The sequence below is a fragment of the Podarcis tiliguerta genome (genome assembly GCF_965153285.1).
Source record: "Podarcis tiliguerta genome assembly, chromosome: 5".
NCBI classification, from domain to species: Eukaryota; Metazoa; Chordata; class Lepidosauria; order Squamata; family Lacertidae; genus Podarcis; species Podarcis tiliguerta.
In genome coordinates, this window is record NC_139538.1 from 27,548,119 (window position 1) to 27,567,251 (window position 19,133).

At 42.9% G+C, this 19,133-nt stretch overlaps 1 protein-coding gene across 9 annotated transcripts in view; it reads left to right on the top strand.

The window, feature by feature from the left end:
* Positions 1-437: 437 nt before the first annotated feature.
* Positions 438-19,133, top strand: part of TRIP12 (thyroid hormone receptor interactor 12) — a 69,399-nt gene continuing 50,703 nt past the window's right edge. For 6 of the 9 annotated variants that reach the window (XR_014511852.1, XR_014511853.1, XM_083442529.1 and 3 more), the window contains exon 1: positions 438-578. The gene's annotated coding sequence lies outside the window, so the exon portion shown is untranslated. Of the gene's footprint in view, positions 579-720; positions 1,115-19,133 lie in introns of those variants that run through there. The other 3 variants (XM_083442532.1, XM_083442530.1, XM_083442534.1) reach the window with 3 other exon arrangements.

The following is a 19,133-nucleotide window of genomic DNA, read 5'->3' on the forward strand; positions in this document are numbered from 1 at the left end:
GGCAAGCTCCTCCGTGCTGGAAGTCGGCGGGTCTTACACCATCCGCGAACGTACGGGGAAAGAAAGGGGGGGAAGGAAGTCTCTAAATCGGGTCGAAACCGCCAACGGGGAGGCAGCCGCCGCCAGCGGCTTCGCTGACCCTGTGGGGGATAAACGCTTGCGCGCACCCCGGGGGTGACGACCCCAGCGGAGGGATACCTCTTTTTCAGCCAAGGAACGTCTGAGACGAGCGGAGGGGGACGGCAAGGATAGAACCGCCGCCGATCCTTGACGTGTGGGAGGAGAGGGGGGGGGCTGCCGGCTCCGCGGCAGGGAGCGCCAAGGCGGGCAGGAGGAGAACACCCGCTGCTGGCGAGTGGGGGGGGGGGGAGAACGGGGGCCCCCGGGCCCCTTTGGGGGTAAAGTAGTCCCCGGCCTCCCCCTACGCCGCTGGAGGGGGTACGGTGCGGAGGCAGACGGCGCACTGATCGGTGCTGCGGCTTCAGCTGATAATTGAAGGGAAGAGGCGCCGGGCAGGACAGAAAAGGAGCCGGAGAGCCACAGAGCGCTTTTGCAGAGGCCGCGTCGGGATAAACTAGGTACTGTGGCTCGAGGCGGACCAGGCCTGTTTTTCAACGCCGGGGTTTCTGTGGGAGGGAAAGCGACTCTTCGGATTCCCCCCTCCCCTCCGCCCGTTCTTCGCCGGGGGGCCGGAGTCGGAATGTGGGGAGGCGGCGTTGGGTTAGAACATGACAGGGGGAGGTTGGTGGTGAGGTAGTCCCGGGCCCGACGGGGGCGGGTGGGAAAGAAAGGGGAAGGTTGGTGGTATGTGTGTGGTGGTGGCTTGAGGCCTTGAATAGGTTTTCAGGAAGTCCTCGCCATAAAGAGGTCTCCAAATATGTACCTAATATACAAGGTGTTGGGGGGGGGGCGGCGGAGGAGGAGGAAATACTAAACGGAAAAGGTTGGCTTCTTTCTCCCCGACCCCCTCGCTCCGTTCCTAAGCAGAGGAATAGTGAAGAGGAGAAGCAGCCAGGGTGGCAGAAATGGGAGCTGACAAAATGGCCAAACGGCTGCCTGAAGCTTTATCGTCATTCAGCCCTTCCCTTCTTTTCTTCGCCTTCCACGCTCCCGTGTAAGCGGCTCCCTGTTAATGGGATGAATCTGGACCCCACCTTTTATGCCTGGGTTCACAGGAGCGCAGGATGCCCCATATCGCAGCCCTGCTCCTCTTTGCGGGCCTACCTTTAAACCTTCCCTCCCCCCCCCCCCCGCCACGGTTAAGATTGGCGTTCTGGCTTGTGTGTGATTAAATACAAAAGGACAATGTCAGTGTTGACACTGCGCCCGGGTTTGTATTCGGCCCTGCTTCACAAACTCCCCCCCCCCAACTTCTTTGCTAGCCCCTGTCCTCCCCAGGGAGGCCCCTTTTTATTTTGTTTTCTTGAGTGAGCTACTGAGTCCCACTGAATTAGGCGTAGGGGAGGGTGGAAAGCAGCCCCCTTTTAGCCCAACGGCGTCGTCGGCGTCGACAATAAAAAAAAGAGAAATGCTAAATGATCTGCTGACTCCATATTGGCCTGGCTTTGGGGGCTGGGGAAGGGGGAAATCGTACTCTGCTAAGCGGAAAAGGGTGTTTGTTTATCCAGTCCCTTTCGGCACTTGGTCCCATTACCGGAGCAGATTCCTTTCACCCCTATAATTTTAGAGTTGGTTTGTGTTCCTGACGCCTTCGAGAAGAAACTAGCGTGAGGCTTGTTTGCATAACGCGTCGTATTTGGATATTTACATTCTTTTTTTCTCCTCCTCCACGCCTCGCTTTTGCGTATCTGCCGACTACTACCGGGCTAGCATTCAAACTGATACCGGGGCTTTTGCCAGCCGTACAGGCCCAGCTGCCTGCTGTACAACTTTTATTGTTCCTCCTAATGGCCAGTCCTGTCGGGGTGGGGTGTTCTTCGCAGTAGGGTTTTTAAAGGCATCAGGAATTCGAAAAAGTTTAGATTAGGAACAAGGAAACATTAGGGCGGGGTGAGTGGAAAGTTTTATCGGAGGCTTTAGGGAAAAACAACGATGTATGGAACAAAGGTCCTGCCTGTATCAGAGGCCTACATACTAGGCCTGACTATGTCGCATTTACACAGAGGAAAGAAATGAGATCTTGGCATTGGTCTATGGATTCAGTGCCTGCCATGCATTTGAGAAACGCTTCTAGAATTCGTGTAGCTGGATTTCAGGATTGTTTTCATACTGCAACCAAGATGTAATAGTTCTGCTGTGGATTTTTTTTTTTTTAATGAAAGTAGTTCTCATAACCCTTTTCATCAGGAGAATTGATTTGATACAGATTTAAGGGAAGATCCAATTTTTTAAAAAAACAAAGTGATTTTCCTAACTGTGACTTAATGATACTGTTAGGCCTGTCCAACATTTTTTTTCAAAAAAATATTAAGGGGGGATTCAAGGAAAATGGGGCAAGATTCTTTGCAGTGAAAAGGAGAAACCTTTCATAGCAACCCAAAATGAAGTTTTCTTCAAAACGTGTATACATAAATGTGAACAGAAATGTTGCCCTTTTGGGGGTGGGTGGGATAGTTTTTATTGCTTTTATTGCATTCAACTTATTCTGAAGAAAGGCAACCAATAACTTTGAGACTGTTTAAAAATACTGAGATAAAATAAAGCTTTTAAATTTAAAGATTTGTCCACAGTTATACATTCAGTCCACCAGAACCTTCAACTAACTTTACCTTTTAAAAAGGTAAACATTATTACCTTATATTATTTAAATGCAGCTTTTAAATTACTTCTTGCCTTTCTCTAAAATTTAAGAAACCTGATGCATTGGAAGTGGTCTATAAGATAAAAGGTGATGCATGTATGGAAACTAATCTCCAGCACCATCACTTATGTATCAGCAGGTGTTGTGTTGCTTCTGTTTCTGTGTTTTGATAATTTTTTTATGCCTTTCTTTCAGGTACCTCTGACTTTCCTCTATCTTTGTGTTGCACACATGCATGCAGTTAAATCAGGGTTAGGCAACCTAAGGCTCGTGGGCCAGATGCGGCCCAATTGCCTTCTCAGTCCGGCCCGCGGATGGTTCGGGAATCAGCATGTTTTTACATGAGTAGAATGTGTGCTTTTATTTAAAATGCACCTCTGGGTTATTTGTGGGGCATAGGAATTCATTCATCCCCCCCCCCCAAAAAAAAAATAGTCCGGCCCCCCACATGGTCTGAGAGATGGTGGACCGGCCCACGACTGGAAAAGATTGCTGAGTTAAATGCTATACAAAATAAGAGTGGCCACCAGATAGAAGGCTGTGTTTGATGCCACTTTAGATTGATTGCTAGGAGTTACATCCTCTCTTCTGTAAGAGATAGGAAAGGCTGTGAAGGAAGCTGTAGAAGATCAAGGCCCTGGGGTTGTATTACAAGATAATACAAGAGAATATGAAATAAGAAGTTAGGTAGATATGGGGTGGCTTGAAAAACATGGGAAGTGTACCAAAGTTATGTTGTTCATTTACAGTAAACAATTTTAATATTGTGGAATCTAATCAATGGGGTCAACGTTATCTGCTATAGTTTTGCAGCTCTGATACTCCTGAGGGTCTTGTTACATTGGTGTGTAAGTGATGCTGGCATCCAGGAACTAAACAATAGTTCAAGTGAGAATGAATATTTATCTACCATATGCTTTGGACTGGTAGGGAGCTACATCTAACAAAAACCAGATTGTAACATGGAGCAAGGAGGAGGTTGTAAAAAGGCCCAAATGACTTGCATGCACCTGTAATTGATATAAAAAGATACCCTGAAATTGATAGCTTCCGATAAAGCTGTTAAATATCAAAGACATTTTTAAAAAGACAATTTTCATAAATAATTTTGTTTCTTTAGCTTAGAAGCAGCTATTTTGAATTAGAATTGGCAAATTTCAAGATATCTAACCTTCAGGAACCGTTGAATATATCTGGACAGCTGTGGTAGAGCAGGAACTCTGAAACTATTTAAAATGTTGTAGGGCAGGCAACAATTGAGTTATGAGAATAAAAGCATCTCTTTTCCACACACCTGAACAAGTTTCATAACTTATTTTCTCTCCCTACAAAACCCTGGTAGAGTGATTCTGTTTGTGGGGGGATTGGGATATCACACATAATTCTTTATGCCCTTTCCATACTAAAGCATTCATTGGAGAAAGGCATGGCACTTAAAATTGCTATAAAAACCAATGTCTCCAGTGAACATAATTTGGACATTTTACATATTGGTCACTATTGAAATTTAAGTGAGTAGCTGAGTTGCCTGCAAGTGTTGTGGAGTTAATAATTCAATAGGCTCAGATAAGCCTGGATGCAAGGACCTCTAACTAAATGTGAATAAAGTGTAAACCTCAAATGCCACATTTCTAGAAGAAGTTAACCTGGCTTAGAATCTGGGCCTTCATTAATGCTCTGTGCGAAAGATAAGCTGGTACCTGTGAGTTGGATCTGAATTCCAAAGCAGCATTATCTAGTCCCTGGTTAGCCCTACCAGCTTCTAATCAAGGCTCAGTAAGAATTTTTACTGAGCATTCCGCTTGAATGAGAATTACTTATATATGTTAAGATTGCCTTTCCATAGTAGGCAAGAAATAGTGAAGAACTGCTGCTGGACAATTAGCTGCTATTTAATACCTAAGTCACTTAATCACTGACTTCCTGGCAATTGAGTATATGCTGCATACCTGTGAAGCTATTAATACAAAATGATGCCGATTAGGATTCAATCAAAAACACTGTCAGTATTGTTGATCCTTTAATATTATAACAACAAAAAAGATAATCAGGTTCAATAGAGTAACAAAGTTGTTTTGTGACCCTATGGCTAGCTTTCAAAAATTGCCATCATTTTTATTTCATGTTTATGCATCTCTTTCCCAAGGACCTCAGCGTGGTGTACAGTATCTCCTCCATTACCCTTGCCACATCCCTGGGAAGTAGGTTAGGCTGAGTAGGAGTGGTCTAATGTTGAAGTGATCATGAATGAATGGGAATTAGAACCAGAGTCTTCCTTATCTAGTGCAACACTCTACATAACAAGGCAAAGACCTTTGCCACTGCCTACTTGTATTCGGAGATGACTGCAGCTATAAATGGGTAACTAGTACTCGATTTAGCCCCCTGGCTACTGCAGAGGAAGGGACAACCTGTTTTTCCTCTTGCTGATAAATGTTTCTGTAATTAAATAAAAATGGTAGGCTGGCATCTACCCAGTGGCATGCTTGGAATATATGACAATGAGTAAATAGTCAGTTAACCTGTTTCAGAACTTGCATGCCTGTCTTAATGCCACTTATTCTGATCATCTGTAAGTGGTTGGATTGTTTGAGCCCCTGAGCAAGGACCTGGAGAACAGAATAGCTCCTGAAAATAAATCATCTGGCATATATTTTAATTGGTGCTCAGTGAGTTCTTCACTTGCAGAATTTCTGTTGCTGGAAATTCTACTGAAATCACTTCTTACCAAGTCGACTCCAGTAATTAAGGTTTAATAATTTTTGTTCTTGTTTTAAGGTGCCATAGACTTTTGTTTTTGCTGCAAAAGGCAAACTGCTTGGCAGAGGTATTTGGAGCTAGTCTTCGGTTTGGCTGAAAGTGAGTTTCCCTGAGCTTCCTTAAATCACCTAGTTGGCCTTTTCTACTCCAACAGTACTATTAGGTCTGCCTAGGAATGTTTACTTTAGTAATAATAATAATTTATTCAGTTTACATACTGCCCTTTATCAAAAGATCAAAGGTTGATGGACAACATAAAAAACATATTTTACGGAGCATAATAATAAAAACATAAAACAAAGTATAATCATAGACAGCACAGTAATAAAAATAATCATCATTACATTCCCCCCACCTTGAATAAGCCATAGATTATTTAATGGCTGAAGGCCGGGTAAAGAGGAATGTTTTTGCCTGGTGCCTAAAGATATGTAATGATAGTGCCAGGTGAGCCTCTCTGGGGAGAGAATCCACAGATGGGGAGCCACCACAGAAAAGGCCTGTCTTCTTGTTGTCACCCTCTGAACCTCTCAGAGAAGGGAACATAGGGAAGAGTCTCTGATGACAAGCACAGTGTCCAGGTCAGTTCATATAAGGAGAGGTGGTTCTTAAGGTATTGAGGTCCTAAGCCATGTTGGGCATTTTGAATTGGGCCCAGAAACTAATCGGTAGCCAGTGCAGTCTGGCCTGGATTGGCATTATATTCTCAAACTGGTGAGCAATTTGGCCATTGAATTTTGCACCTGCTGAAGTTTTAGAACCCATTTAGACTTCATAATACCAATACATTGAGGCCCTAGGTTGTTTACTGGAGCTGTTGTGTATATAGTTTTGGAAAAAAAGAAAGTGTGCATTTCCAATCTATTATTTCTTCATCTGCTGGGCTCATAGCTAGTTTTCAGTTAACTTAGCATACTGTCTTGGTGAATAAAACAAAGTATAAATCAAGTTTAACTAATATTTGGTCTTCAGCTTTTCTGGTGTGTGTAGTTGCTTGCACTCCAAGCACCTCCAGCTACAAAGTAGCAAATATCCTGGGATATGAAGTGGCACTCCAACATTAAACACAGGGGTGTATCTAGGATAAGAAGTTTATTGTTAAGTTTATGCCCTAATGGTTGTAGATTTTGTCCATCTGTTTGCCTTCTCAGTCACCTGGTAGTTAGTTATTGGTTCAAAGGGATGTTCTTGAGCAGGGGTAGTCAACCTTTTTATACCTACCGCCTATTAGCGAGTTGGTCTTTGACCGTAATAAATTATCTATCTACCGCCCACTAATGCATCTTTCTTGATGGTAAAATTTCCTTACCACCCATCAGTGATCGATGGAAGTAGGATTCAGCTTGTGCCGTACAACCCCCTACTGCCCACCTAGAATCCTGAAACACCCCACTAGTGGGCGGTAGGGACCAGGTTGACAACCCCTGTGCTAGGGGCTAGAGGGAGTAGAAGCTGGGTAAGGGGCGGTGGGAAGCTTGCAGTTGTGATGGTCAGGAGAAAATGTAGTTTAAAAGCAAATACAGATATGGACACAAACCAGGGTAGCTGGGCCTCTGAACCCAAGCAACCTGAAATAGGATACAACAATTAGTGGTAATACAACTTTAATTATATATAATTCTGGATGCGATATGAGGAGTACAACTGTATATGTACCTTTTAACTCGGATAGAATCAGCTGAGCTGTTGATAGGATTTCAGTAAATGATTAGGAGACTGATGGTGATGTACAGATATCTTGGTTCTTGAAAGATGTATCTTGCTTAACTTGTCTCATGTGTTAGACCAAAACCAGAGATCAGCTAAAGGCTCTAAAAGTGCACTGTCCACCCAACTGCTGGCTTTCTGGATGATACTATTTTTGGACATTATGTTGAGATGACCCAGGCTTATTCTTGGCTATTTCTATCAGGACAGCAAGTCTAGCTTCTTGGGGATGGTGTGAATCCTTGGTCCTCCATTGCATTTACTTTTGTATTAAATAATATTGAGCCTTTTACATCATTTGTATTAAATAATATTGAGCCTTTTACATGTTCAGTTTGGGAGTATGGGAGCTGGGGAGATAGTATGCTCTGAACAGAGTTGCTGTCCTTTAGCTTGGGAATTTTCATGGATCCAATGCTATCACTGGAGGTTCAGGTGGCTTCAGTGACTAGGAGTGTCTTTTTCTAGCTCTGGCTGGTTCACTAGCCGTGGCCCCTCTTGGGCAGAGATGACTTGGCCTCAGTTTCCATGCTGTGGTAACATCCAGATTGAACTATTACCATGTGCTCTTCATGAGGTTGCCCTTGAAGACTATTTGGAAATTTAAACGGCAGCAAATGTGCAGCTCACATTTTAATACAGCTGTGCTGGTTGCCAGTTTGTTTCTGGGTCCCATTCAAAGTGCTTATGTTAGTGTTTCTAGCCCTAAATGACTTTAGCTTCAAATATTTGAAATGCTATATATGGTATGGCTACCATATACTCTCTAACATTGGTGTCAGATGAAGTTTGGTGCTCAAACTGTGCTTACAAAGTCCAAGGTTTCTCTCCTTTTCCCCATCCAATCTTCAGACATGGTGTATCTGCCAAACATACATCTTGTCACTGCTGAATCTAGATTAAGCAGCTTTGCTGAGGAGAAGGGGACTTGATTGGAAGGAAGTAAATTTAGTACATACGTGAGGTAAATACTGGAATAGGTCAGCTTGTTCAACTTTAGCATATTTGCTTCAGTATGTGCAAAGTAGAACTATGGCACAATGCCCGTTGAGAGCTGCAGATGTTAAGTATTAAGAAGTTGGGAAATACAGTAAAGTAGAGCAGTGATTCCCAAACTTTTTTCTCATGGCCACTTGAAAATTGCTCAGGGTGCTAATGGACCACTAATGATTTTTCTGTCCATTGCAGAAGTTGTAATGCACTGTGCTGTATGATTTTTAATTGTATTTTTGTGGTTCTTTCCCTCCTCTTTGATTGTATTTTATTACATTCCAGTTTGAATTCTAATACAATCAAGAACAATAAGCCACAATTTAAATCAATTTGAATATTTAATGTGTACATACCACAGACCAGCTTCATGAAACACGTGTACAACTAGTGGTCCAGGGACCACAGTTTGGGAACCCTTGAGGTAGAGAAATAAATGTGTGTTTTGGTCTAGGAATATAGGACTGAAAACACTGACTGCGTATTTGAACAAAACTTGGATTACAGCTTGTGGGTTGTCAGGGGTGAGACATAGGTTGAATTTGTGTGACTTGGCTCCCAGTGGGTACAGTAGGACTAGAGGAAGAACAATATGCTGGTAATCTCCTCTCTGGGAGCCTGCACACCAGTGTGGACTGCCCAAAGTATATCTTAGCGTTATGTGCAAACCAAGTCAAGCCAAAGGAATTTCTCTTAAGGTATTTGCTAACAAGATTATTTTAGTTAGAGAGATTGGCTGCTGATCCATTAAACATGTGAGATTTGTTACCTATTATTATTTTTTAATTTATGAATCACCTCTTACATATGTGTTAGGGTGATTCAGAAATATCATAAACACAGCTGAAATAGTTTTTAAAACAGTACAGAAATAACTGAAGAGGGATGATCATTGTGTACTGTTTTTAAACCTAAGGCAGATAACTTTTCATCCAGTTGGAAAAGCCTGTCAAAACAAGAAGGTATTCAGTTGACTCTGGAAAGTACTGATAGTGGGCGTCTGTCTTATCCTGACAGGAATGCTGTGCCACAGAACAGGGGCAGCCACACTGAAAGCCCTGCTCTGGCCACTATGAAGTGGTCTTCTGATATATTTGGGACTTGGATGAGAAACAGTCCTACAGAATGTAGTGTAACCCTCTGGGTACATAAAATTCAGTCTTCTCAAGTAACCTGGTCCTGAACTTTGTGACCTTATATGTTAGTGCCAAAACATGGAATTCGGACTACTAGCAGATTGACAGCCTGTAAAAAAAATATCTCCCAAGCATGATGCTGGTGGTTGTTTGCCACCACAAGAATCCTGGTCACTACGTTCTGCAACTAGCAGCAGCTTTCTGAACCAACCTCAAGGGTAGCCCTCATATAGAGCATGTTACAATAATTCAGCCTTGAGGTTAATCGGGTTCACAGTATCCCAATCCAGCAATGGCCATAATAGTCTGACCTGCTGAAACTGATAAAAGGCAGTCCTAGACACTGAGGACACTTGCACCTCCTCCAGGGAGTATTCAACCCCATCCAGATGGGCAACATATTAACTTCCCAGATCTGGGAACCACTCACTAATGGAGCCTCCATCTTGCCAGGATTGAGACTCAGTTTATTAGGTTTCATCCAAGCTAACACTGCATACAGATACCAGTCCAGGGCCTTCTTAACCATTCCAGATTCATTTGCTACAGAGACATAGAGATGTACGTATTGTTGACATCTTGCTCCATTTTTCCTAATCATGGCAACCAAAGGCTTAGCATAGCAGTAGAGACTGCATGGTGCTCTGTGGCACCCCAGAGTTTAAGAGCCAAGAAACAATCATCCAGTTCAAGATGGTTTGAGCATATAATGCCACTCTTCATCTGACTGCATGGACTGCCACTTAGCTTCTGGGCCCAATTTAAAGTGCTGGTTTTGACCTATAAAGCCTTAAATGGCTCAGGACTGTAATAACTCAAGGACTCTGTCTCCTGTATGATCCGCCCCAGACCCTGTGATCATAATCTTAGGCCCTTCTCCATGTGCCTCCTCAGTGAGAGGTCTGGAGAGCAGAAACACAAGAACAGGCCTTTCTGCTGTGGCTTCCCACTTGTGGAATGCTCTCCCCAGGGAGTGTCTACTGGTGCCTTCATTACATATCTTTAAGCATCAGGCAAAAACATTCCTCTTCTTCCAGGCCTTTAATTAGCCAATCTATGGCCTTTTAAACTTTTCAATAATAATCTAGATCAGGAGTTGTCAACCTGGTCCCTACCGCCCACCAGTGGGCATTTCAGGATTCTAGGTGGGCGGTAGGGGGTTCTACAGTACAAGCTGAATCCTCCTTCCATCGAGCACTGGTGGGCGGTAAGAAAATTTTACCATCAAGAAAGATGCATTAGTGGGCAGTAGGTATAAAAAGGTTGACTACCCCTGATCTAGAACCATCCCTTAAGGCAGTGTTTCTCAGACTTGCACCCAGCTGTTGTCGGACTATAACTCCCATCATCCCTGACCACTGGTCCTGCTAGTTAGGGATGATGGGAGTTGAAGTCGAACAGTAGCTGGAGACCCAAGTTTGAGAAACAGTGCCTTAAGGTTAAACCATAATCATTGCAGGATAGATTCCCCATCTCATAGACTGTCTGAGGATACCATGGTCAATTGTATCAAATTACTCCCCTCCCTCTAAAGGCTGATCCAGTCCTGAGCCCAGATCATAACCCAGATAATTTGCTTCCTACAATAATGTCTAAAACTGCGCTCAGTACCTTACCCTTAGGTCAGGGGTCCCTTTACCTTTACCTTACCCTTAAAGTGGGTATTTTCAACTGTTAAATGCCATCAGGTCCAAGGTGCGGTTTAAGAGTGGCCATACAGCTGCCTCCTTCAAGGTGCCAGGCACACCCCTCTCATACAAAGGCACATTCACCACACCCTGAACCCACCCAGGCTTTAATTAGCCATGACGGACAAGGGTTGTGAGGGGGAAATAGTTGAATGCATGTTCACAAACACATTGCTAGCATCATCAGGCTGCAAAAACTGAAGCTGCTTCTAATAGTCAGTGGTCCTGGAATCTCAATTACATAGTTAAAAACAAATGCAATGCTATGACATGTATCCTTAAAGTCATATTGACTTTAGGAATATTATCAATTGTTGAACCTTACTGCTTTATGAAGGTAGCAAAAGCTGATGTTTGATCACATATGCCCAACCTAGGCCTAAAGTTTGTGTGTGTGTGTGTGTGTGTGTGTAGGTAGGTAGATAGATAGATACATAGATAGATATTACTCTTTGAGGCTGGTTACCAAGACAAGTTTTTGTGATTTCAGTCTTCTTAGAATGTTGGCAGCTCAACCTTGGCGTATATATGTAGAAGACCAAATATACCCAACTTAGCTTCATCGTCTCACTTTGACGGCTTTCATGAGCAGAAGGTCAATATTAGCATGGAATCCTTTAGGAATTGGATCTTTGTGAATTCCTGTGCAAAGTGACCTGAATCATTCAGACTATTGTCTGCATCAGAACTGAGCAATCCGCTACTTTCTCCCCTTCTCCAAGTATTGTGATGCAATATCTTTAAAGGGCAGAGCTATATGGACATGCATAGACTTGGTGCTTTCACTTTCTTAGTATAAAGTCTTAATGGTGTACACATGTTCATTCTACCAATGCAGTGACCAACCTAATGTAAACTCTTAATCAGCTAGGCCTGTGTCATTGTGAAAAGTGCAGGTGCATCGTGCTTGCAATTGAGTGCTTGTGAACAGAGATAACAGATAAGTTGAGACTGTGATATAATGGAGGGCAGCTGTTTTCTTAAGAGAGTTATGGGAGCAAGTGCTTATATTAGTTTGGCACTGTGTGTCTAACAGCAGGATAGGCCCGCATTCCTGCTATTGATACTGGAAGATAATATATAATCAAATAGACTACCACTTAGAAAAGGATTTTATTTTTTAAAACCGTCAATTTAATATTTGACCAATAAATTGAGTGGTGTCACAGTCTACATTTTAATAATGACATAACAGCAGGTTAGAGGAAGAAACAGGTGGTGTGCCACCCAGACTTCCCGTTGAAAATGGTCAAGTATGCATGTAAAATTTAAACCATAAATGTCAGTTTAACATTAACATGTAGGAGTGTATTGCTGCCTGCTGCTGAAAAGTTTATGCTGCACTCCTTTCCTGCTCTTGCTGCTGCTGCACTGCAGACAAATCAAACTACAGTAGGACTTGTCATATCCCTCCAAACCCAGGTTCATGGTTTGTTTCCCCCAAGAGCAAGCCTTGGTTACCCATGGCTTGTTTGGAGAGAAACAAACCATGAGCTTTGGTTCAAGCATCCTCACAAGTCAGACTCTGATTTGTTCCCTGGTAGTATGGCGCTGTGGGTAAAACCTCAGTGCCTAGGGCTTGCCGATCGCATGGTCGGCGGTTCGAATCCCCGTGGCGGGGTGCGCTCCCGTTGCTCGGTCCCAGCGCCTGCCAAACTAGCAGTTCGAAAGCACCTCCGGGTGCAAGTAGATAAATAGGGACCGCTTACTAGCGGGAAGGTAAACGGCGTTTCCGTGTGCTGCGCTGGCTCGCCAGATGCGGTTTTGTCATGCTGGCCACATGACCCGGAAGTGTCTCCGGACAGCGCTGGCCCCCGGCCTCTTAAGTGAGATGGGCGCACAACCCTAGAGTCTGTCAAGACTGGCCCGTACGGGCAGGGGTACCTTTACCTTTACCTTTTTAGTATGGCAGCAGTAGGAACAGGGCAGGCTTATAAACTAATAAGACAAATAATAAAATAAGATTAACTTTTCATAGCACCAGCTTCTCTCCAAGCAGTGGAGCCCATGAAGGGTAATCCAGATAGGGTGCCATGGTTCTTAGTATCTGCTACAGAATTCTGTAGGACAAATGGACGTGCTCAAATGGGTTAAGTGGCCTGCCCACATACCTGTCATTGGGGTTGGCTGCCATCCATGGAAGGTAGGAAGGCACTGTTGGGAACAGAAGCTTTGCAACTTCCCTTCCTATGACGTTTTTGCAATATAAAGGCTGTCCTTCAACACATCCTTCCTGTTATAATGGCACACAGTTTGTTAGTCATGTGTTTAAGAAAATTAATTAGCAACACTCTTAAAAAACAGTACTTACAGAGACTATGGAGACAGCACTGGCTGCTGATGTCAGTAAGTTCAATGTTGCAAAGTCAGTGTTTTTTTCTGGGGGGATGCGGGGGTACACATACCCCCAAACATTTTGTGAATCTAAGTTTGGCCTCATTGAGGGGCAGTATTTCAATATGAGTAGGAATATGAGAGTACCCCTAAACCTTTTTTCTAGAAAAACAACAACAGTGGTTAAAGTAAACGTGTTGTGATCTCAAATACAGTTGATAAGGGGCAAAAGAAGCTTCTTACTTCAGCTCTAGGAGTCAGAAGGGGCAGGTTGCTGCTTTAGTCACTTGACCATGTTTCTTCCCTCTAGGGCTGTGGCAGACTAAACATCTTCCCATTGTGTCTCTTCTCATAACCCAACTCTGCCAGGAGCAGTGATTGGGAAGTGAAGGGCAGTTCCCTACGTAACAAGTGGAAAAATTACCACTGTAGGTTCATTCTTTTGAAACTCTTTTTTCTGAGCATGTTTTGTTTCATAAAAATTCAGTTTTATAAATGAAAATTTTCCTTTGGATTATGTCTTTTTGCTTTACAGTAGTACCCATGCTACTCCAATTTAGTAACAGGAAGGGGATGAATGTATATGAACACATGTATGGACACGACACTTACTAGATGATCATGGACTGTTCAGTCTCTGTCTAGTGAAGCAGCTATTGATTAATGTCTGATGTTTCCATTTAATAAGGGAAAGTTTAACCAAATGTAGTTATGGACTGGGGTATAAATAATGAGATAGGTATGTTGTGCACATGTTAGTCTCTCTAAGTAATGAGAGATTTCAAGAGTGCCAGCATACAACTCAGGCTTAGATGAAGGACATTCTGTGTGGTTTTTGTGTGATAGATGTTTTTATTTACACACAAATAATATTGCTACCCTATTGGATCTCTCATTGTCCCCTTGCCCTGCAAGCCGGAACTTTGGATTCAGCACACAGAGCAAGTCAAGCCTGAGTCTGTTTCCAGCCCAGTTTTCTTCTTATACTTGCCCCATTGCATTCCCTCCAGACAGACAGGAGAGAAGCCCCCCCTTTATTCTGCTTCTGAAAGCATCAGTTAGTAGTTTCTGTGGCAACCAGTCAGCTGAATTCTTAAGTCATGCAGAGAAATACTTAACACATAGCTAGAACTATTAACTTAACAAAGAAGCTTGTTTGATCACTTTAGCAGTTGGTCTTTCTATCCCAACCTTGGGCTTTGAGGAGACCAGAAGATGCCAACTAGGCTACCCGCCCCCCAAAAACCCCACAACCCTCTAAAACGGGAAAAGAAAATTCAGAAGCAGATAAATGCTGATCACAAAAAAATCCTATATATATACTACCATGAACATCCTAATTCCAAAAAGCATATGAGAGTAAATATTGTACAATAAAAATGTTAATGTGAATTATCAGACTTGATATTGAAGCCACAATTGATGGTGTGTCCAGACTGAATTGAGATGTAGAAGCAAGTATTTATATATATTTAAATATTGCTTTCAGTGAGCATGACCATGCTTTATCTCCAAATCCTGAATAATCTCATTGTTTATGTGATCTGTAGTGAACAAAGGCAGCTCTTTTTCTTATCCTTCAGTGGTGAGCTGAGTGGTGGCTTATAGAATAGGGAGAAAGGGTTAGCCCTGGTATAAAGTGCACATAGATTGAATCATAGAACTGTAGAGTTGGAAAGGGACCACAGAGATTATCTGGTCCAACCCCCTGCAATGCAGGAATCTTTTGCCCAACATGCGGCTTGAACCCACGCCCCTGAGATTAAGTGTCTCATGCCTTACCAACTGAGCTATTGGCCTCTGAATAGGATCCATGACAATCCCCAGCACTGGCATGATGTCATGAATGCTGCTGTCAGCAGTTAAGGGCAAAAGTTTGATCTGACTCATTAACTGGGGCATTTTTTGGTTTGTTCGCTTTTTAAAAACAACTGGCCAGCTGATTAAATCTTGGCTGCCTCAAAAATGCATAAATGTTAACATTTTGCATAGTGTAATATATGTAGTCAAAAATAAAAAAGTTGGGTAGTTACATATGTCTCAGAAGAAGTGACATATTGGATATAGTAACAGAACAACACAATTATATCTAGGAAGAAATATTTTGTTGTTTTGAGCACATACGTTATTTTACTAATAGAAGAAGCATTTTCTTCCTTAATTTTCTAGAGATTAAATCCCTAGAGATTCTACTCTGTTCAATTAACTGAAAGAAAGCTGCAGTAATTTTCATCTAACTAAAACACAGAACCGAACTGTTTTGGTGGGAGGAGGTGCAGAGGAGAGTGGTGGGAAGCCCCATTGTGTTAGCGGGACTTGTTGAGTTGGCCCTGCCCGAGCAACTGTTCAGTTGAATCTGGCCCAAAATCTTTGTTCCTCTGGAGCTACCTGATGTGAAAATGAAACTATAAGATAAAAATGGATTTTAGCAATTTTTCCTTTTTTCTTCCCCCCCCCAACTCTTTGTACAATCTTCCCTTGATTCATATTTCTTAACTGAAATAATAATTTGGGTCCTGGTTCTGTCTTGTGCTGTCATGCACAATTGACTCGGAAGGGAGTCAAACTGAGCTCAATGGAACTGACACCTAAAGTATGTAATTGAATTGCTGTTTTAATATGGGTAGCTGATTTACCTTCAGCATAGTAAAGTTAGGTCCAGTCATGGCCGACTCTGGGATTGCGGTGCTCATCTCGCTTTATTGGCCAAGGGAGCCGGCGTACAGCTTTCGGGTCATGTGGCCAGCATGACTAAGCTGCTTCTGGCGAACCAGAGCAGCCCACAGAAACGCCATTTACCTTCCCGCCGGAGCGGTACCTATTTATCTACTTGCACTTTGACGTGCTTTCAAACTGCTAGGTTGGCAGGAGCAGGGACCGAGCAATGGGAGCCTACCCCGTCGCGGGGATTACTAACCTTCTGATCAGCAAGTCCTAGGCTCTGTAGTTTAACCCGCAGCGCTACGCGCGTCCCTTCAGCATGGTAGGTAGTACCTTTTAGATAATGGGTACTAATATTGCTCCTAGGTAGGGGCAATCTGAGGTGGCCTTTCTACTAAAATAGAGAGAGGCCTACATTTAACTTCCCAAAGTTCTAGCTTACATTACCTCCAAAGTATATAGACATTTCTAAGGGAATTTTAATTTCTACTGTACTGTGGATCTCAGCAGTTGATCATTGGTTTACTACACTGTCCAGTTTCCCCCCTCCCTTTTCTTCTCTTGTCTTACGTTTTGGTAACTCTGGCCTCTGTTGTAATTTCTGTAACTGAGATCAGAATTAAAACAAAAAATACATCTTGCTTAGCATAGTAACAAAGCATAGGATTGATCAACTGTAGCATCCCTGATGCAAATCTCTTCTGCTGCAAACTGTCTTTTCCCGCACATTCAGTGAGTGCCTTAGGCAAGTCATAATTCTTTCAGCCTGCCTATCTGACCTGTTGTCCTGGTTCATATGTAATGCTAAGCCCAAACTATGAACAAGCAATCATGTTTGCTTTGCTTTGTAACTCTAAGCCAAACATGGCTTAGCTCCCAGCAGCACAATAGCATCTGCACTGTGTGGGGGAGCAAAGTGGCTGCCGTTTTCTAAATGTGCCCCCAATATGCTTGCTCATTCATGGTTGGCCGTAGTTTGGTTTAGTGTCCTCTCTGAGCAGAACTTTGTAGTTGTAAATATTACTAAAAGTAGCTGAAATAGAATATAGGAAACAGTTTGAACACTTTAAATGAGATAAATTAAGAATTAAGTAGGCAAACGGTGACACATAGTGTGGAATTACAGGGTGGCAATGTAGCCTTGCAAATAAGCCCAAAAGGCTAATAGCCCACTTTTTTTCTAACTCTATTTTTTAACATGCATTATTTTTTTAAGCCAATTAAAAATGAAATTATTCTCAAACCCTTAAACTTTTTAAATTGCCCTCTAAGGTTGATGTGGTACATGGATTGTTTAGAAGCAATAGAATAAGGATTACTGTTCTGTGTTTATAAAGGATCCTGAATAGATGGAAGATAATGAAGGGAGGAGGAGTTACAAGTATTTCAGTCTTGTAGTAACTTCGAATAAATAGGTGCCTTTCCTTCCTCCCAAAGACCAGAAAATGTTTCTAGTTGTGTAGCCTGTCCTTAGGTATACTTACCTAGAAATATATATATATTAAAGGGTGTAACATCATGTGACCTTGACAGGTTGGTCATGTGGGAATCCGCCTTAATCTTGACAAGCAGTTCTTGTCCAAAAATAGACCTTGTCATTTCTGCCTTCTGCCTCAAAAAACCTTAGTTGAGATATCAGACATGTGCATATGTTCATAAGTATTGCATGTACTGTTGTGCTTTAAGATATGTACAGTGGTACTTCAGGTTACAGACTCCGCTAACCCAGAAATAGTGCTTCAGGTTAAGAACTTTGCTTCAGGATGAGAACAGAAATCGTGCTATGGCGGCAGCAGGAGGCCCCATTAGCTAAAGCGGTGCTTCAGGTTAAGAACAGTTTCAGGTTAAGTACAGACCTCTGGAACGAATTAAGTACTTAACCTGAGGTACCACTGTACCCATCTGCATTTTTTTGTTGCAGCATGCATGGAATCTAGTCACAGTTGCAGAATCTTGTAACTAGCATTTCAGATTCTTCTAAAAATCAAGTTTCTGGCTGTTATTCCATAGAGACATTAAATAAATAGTAGTGTTTGCAAAAGGCTTCTATACTGCAGGGGACTAAAAGATGACTCTGCCCTTGGCACTGACAAAAAACATTCAAACTAGCATTGTATAACTAATGAGTTGCATATGCACAAACCATGCAAACACAATAAATCAAACAGGTAAACAATGTAGCTTAATCCACCTAAGGATATAAGAGCAGAAATCTAGCTTGAGTTTCAGATAGCGATTTTGCAGGACTGGCAGTAACTTTTAAAACAAGTCAGTTTACCTACCTAAGACAATAATAGGTGCTCACATTATAATTACCGTATTTTTCGCCCTATAGGACGCACTTTTCCCCCTCCAAAAATGAAGAGGAGATGTGTGTGCATCCTATGGGGCGAATGCAGGCTTTCTCTGAAGCCTGGAGAACGAGAGGGGTCGGTGCTCCAGGCTTCAGGTAGCTCTCCGCAAGCCGTGGGAGAGCTGCGCGACTTCGTGCAGCTCTCCCACCTCTTGCGGAGAGCTGCCTGCACCCAGAAGCCTGGGGCGCGCTGAGCTCAGCACGCCCCAGGCTTCGAGCTTCACGCAGCTCTCCGCAAGCTGTTCTGGGGGCTGGGGTTGGGGGAAGCTCAGGCTTCCCCCGCCCCAGCCCCGCGCCTGGGGGAAAAATAATTCCCCCCCCTTTATTCCCTCCCCCCAAAAAACTAGGTGCGCCCTATGGGCCGGTATGCCCTATGGGGCGAAAAACACAGTAAATAGCTTGTGGCCTAAACATGGTTCTCTTTTTAAGAATGGTTCAGACCTTTTTTAGAAAATTGAGATTATAAAGCAAGTATAAATTAACAAAAAAACGTCCGCTGTGAGTTTAACATGTTTTGTTAAGGGCTTTCCATGTTCACGGAAACTCCAAAAATGCCAGGAAATTTTATTTAGGCAATATGTATGGTGTATTGTGATGTGCTATATTGTGTTTGGTTCAAGCTTCATCGCTAACTTGGAGCAGGATGTATGTCGGTGACGGAGAAGTGGAGCAAAACCCCAAATGCATTTGGTCACTGGAGCAGAAACATGGAGTTCATGCAACTAAAAATATTGTGTTAGGGG